Raw genomic sequence first — 4,485 nt, 5'->3', positions numbered from 1 at the left:
GTCGTTCTGTATTTTTACTTATCAAGATTTTTTTCAATTGAATCTTCCCATCATCTTAGTAGCCAATGGAATGTCATTGCATTTATTCAACAATTTCACTTTCAATTCCTCCAAATTTAAAGGATCATCAGAAAACAAGTCTCCAATTTTCACCAATTCTTGTTAGAAAATGTTATAGGAAAAAAAATCTTCATTTTATGGTTTGTTTGTTATATGTTACATACTTATCAACTACATGTATATTTTTTGTCTAAGCATTCTTAACTATCATTTGATATATGAATTCAATTAAATAAAGATATAATTTATAGGTTTGTATGTATAAATATTGCACTTAATGTAGACAAAATACTATCAGTTTATATAATCAACAACCCTGCAACATACTTTAATAGTCATCAGTTTTATAATTTTCCAAAGTGATCGTTGAAGTTGATTATCGAAGATGCTTTTCGGTAGAGTTTATAGTCGAAAGTGGTTTTTGGAGCCTGAAGTTAGTCGCATTATAACGACCCGATCCCCTAGGACTTAAGTTAAGCCGTTATTAAATACATGCATGCATGGAACTCGAAACAATACTCTGTTATGGCGAAATAAATGCTAATTAAATAAAGTAAGTTCAAAAGACTTTCATTAAATTCAAATGTTAAAACAATAGTAGGGTACTCAGAAATCATAAAGGATAGTAAATAAGTTTAAAAAACGATTCTTAAAAGTAAGTTTTAAACATCAAAACTAAAAGTTAAGAGAAACATGAAAAGAACTCTAAATTTCATGATGCGGAAGCGTAAAAACTAGTCCCAATGGCTCGATCACGAATTCCGCTTGTTCATCACCGGTGCATCTCTACCCTTACATGAAACAACAACATAATAAAAAATGAGTATAAAACACTCAATAAGTAACCCCACTACTGGGGTCAGGCTAGGCATCTATGTCCTCTAGATACCCACTTCTAGTGAAACGGTGAAACATATAAACTGCTCTAATCCTCATAGGACACATATACACACGAAACAAAAAAAGAGACTGAGTTCTATCCTACAGTAGTTAAGTATGCTCACTACCTCTGGTGAATCCCGAATGAGACACAAACTGGTGAATCCCGAATGAGACACGAACTGGTGAATCCTGAAGGAGACACGAACTAGTGAATCTTGAAGGAAACACAAAATCTAATGGGAATCTAACTAATCAGTAAGGACACTTGCACAGTCTCAACATCATAATCATCACTGTAGAATCTATGACATATATATAAACCTCAACCTCATGGCCCTACAACATACACATATACCTCAATATCATGGTTCTACAACATACATGTATACTTCAACATCATCGGATTAAATACAACCATGTGGAATCACATACCATCTCATACTAGCATTCAAGTGTCTATGTGCACAACTAAATATTCTATATCTCGTACCAGAACATACTTTGGTCATATTATACTATCAGTCTATCATGCTGTCATTCTGCCATAACATTCATTTATCATGCTAGCATACATCTAATGTCTGACCCATTGGCAGTTCCATAGATTACTTACCTTGATATTAGGTCGAACAAAAAAGCAATTGAATATTTGTGAAATTCTTGAATCCTTAATCAATCCTAAACATAAAGCAAGTTTTAAAATTAATAGTTAAGGCCAAATTCCAAACACCAAAATATTATAAAATATTTCTAGATAACCTTATCTAAGGTGTGGTCCAATTCGAATTCACCTTCCAAACCTCCAATTTTAAGCCCAAATAATTAGCAAACCAAACTCTTCTTCATCTTGAATGAAATTCTTGAATCAACCCCCTAATCATAATTTAAAATTAGACTTATATGATTAAGGCTTGAATCAGATACATATTTCACTACCAATGTCTCAAATAAATTATCCATATGTAGTTTCGTAAAAAAAAATCACTTCCAAATGACTTTACCAAAATTTCTCAACAACCAAAAATAATCCATAAGAAGGTCATCAAAGCATAAAACTTACCAAAACTCGCTAAAACAAACTCCAACTTCACTGAACAACACCTCAATACCTTCACAAACTTGAATCCAAAGTTGAAACACAATGGATATCAACCAATTGATGCCAAAAGTAAATATTTCACGGGATGGATTTCATTAACATGTCTCGACCAGAAATGGTCTTCGCAAGCATACCGCTTTCTGTTCAAGAATCGGTAGCAGTTTTAAGGAAGACTACCGAGCTCCACGAAAAGATAAGCGCCTATCATCTTTATGTGAATTCTGACTTTAGCTTTTCGTCTTTGATTAGTATTAGCGAAAGCTCGCTCGACTTAATATAATAATAGTTGTCTTACTCGACTTGCTTACTAGCTGCCTTTCTAACTAATATCATAATTGGAATTGTGAATTTCGAGTTCTAAACTGAGTACACTAGGAGAACTCTTCCTCTTGTTTCCTTTTTATGAACATGGAATGATCAGCATTCCTTCTCTGGAAACCCATCGATCTTCATCATAACCAAACTTCATATCTCGAACCAAGCCCAAGGAGCTGAGGAGAGATATATATGAGACTATATATCGCCTTTTTTCACCTGAAAACTTTCCCTTCCTCCCCCTGAGCTCGAAACCCTGGTGGAGAGTATTCAAGAATCAACCGAAAACAAACCCAAACGGCATAAATCTTACCCAAATCGATAGATCCAGTTATGGCAAAAGCGAACGACGCTTGAGCAGTGGTGGACGGAGGTCATGAAGAAGAAACTGACGTGGCGGCGTCGGACGGGCTCACGTACGTGAGGAAGAAAAGAAGGGTAGGGTTTGACTTTTTATAAAAAAAAAAAACAACAATAATAATAAAACAAAAAAAGAAATAAATATAATTACATTTAATTCCTTTTCGTTTTATACTATTAAATTCCTTTCCGTTTCAAAATAAAATTAATTTCTGCCATTAATTTCCAATTTGAATAATTTCATGCCAACAATTAAATTCCCGCACTTACACTTGAAGTCCAAAATTCCGAAAATCCCCTCCAACTAATAGCAATTACTGAAATTCCAAATACTAAAGTTACTGAAATTACATTATTACTACAAAAATGTGCGGGGTGTTACATTCTTCCCTTCTCAAAGAACTTTCATCCTCGAAAGTTCATTCTTGAAAAAAAAAAAAAAAAAACTCTAGGGGTGTTACACGCATGAAGGTGGTATTGAAGTTGGTCGCGCGAAGTTGATCGTCGAAGATAATTTTCCACAAAGTTTTATAGTCGGGGGTGGCTATCGAAGCCTGAAGTTGGTCGCATGAAGGTGGTATTAGAGTAGGTTGTTGGAGTTTGTCGTCAGAGGTAGTTGTCGAAGCCCTAAGTTGGTCGTTGGAGTTGCACGCTCAAAGATGGTTTTCGTTGGAGTTTTGTAGTCAGAGGTGGTTGTTGAAGTCTGTCAACGTTGGTCATCGAAGTTTGTTGTCGGAGCCTAAAATTGGTCGTTAGAATTGGTCACACGAAGGTGGTCGTCGAAATTGGATCATTGGAGTTATCATCGGAGGTGGTTGCTTGGAGCTCGAAATTGGTCGTGCGAAGGTTGTCGGAGTCCAAAGTTGGTCGTTGGAGGTTTTTATCGGAGGTGGTTGTCAGAGCCCAGAGTTGGTCATTGGAGTTGTCATCGAAGGTGGTTGTTGAGCATGAAGTTGATTACTGGAGTGTGATGGCGATAATCACCGATAGTGGCCGATGGGTGAAGCTATTGAAAACATTTGAAGAATGGAGAGTCGGTAAAACACACCAACTCAACTCCACCAACATTTAAAGTTGATGGGCCAAATATTGAGTTTAGACAACTGTTGGTGAACTAAACACCCTCTTAAAGATATATTGTGTTTAGAAGTATTCATTTTCCCACAAAGATTCCAGTTTATGCAAAGAATGAGAGAGTGAGTAGAGGAAAAATTATTCGTGGGCAAGGATGAATATTGTATTCTTCGTCCCCACCTTATTTTATTATTTATTTTTTTTTTTATTTAAATTATGTTATTATACTTATTTTTTTTTATTTTATTTCGAATATGTTATTATAATAAATATTGTTACATTATTATTATTATATCATATCTAAATTTCTAAGTTTCGTTGTTTAATGGCCATTGGCTACTATATACTTTCAACCAATACGTTTGAATTGAATATTTCAATTTAGATATTATATATAAATAATTCAATGGATAACTATTTCATTCTACCATTAAATTTTAGGTTCTTTTCTAGGAAAAAAAATCAAAATTTTCATGTGAAATTAATCATATAAAATCGATTAGTGAGAAATTTAACTATTTAACAAAAACTTATTGATGTTAGTTATTTAAGTTAATTGACCTTTTTTTTTCTCATTTTTTCCTTAAGTTAACAAAATGGGCGTGCCACACTTCATAGACATCTTTAATTGTGTTGATCCGAAGCAAGGTTGAGGCCCACCAATACGCCAAGGGCACCCTAAGAGTTCACATGTC

The sequence above is a fragment of the Benincasa hispida genome, chromosome 3 (assembly GCF_027475165.1).
Source record: "Benincasa hispida cultivar pf3 chromosome 3, pf3_genome.v1.1, whole genome shotgun sequence".
Lineage (NCBI taxonomy): Eukaryota > Viridiplantae > Streptophyta > Magnoliopsida > Cucurbitales > Cucurbitaceae > Benincasa > Benincasa hispida.
Note: the sequence above shows the minus strand (reverse complement) of the source record.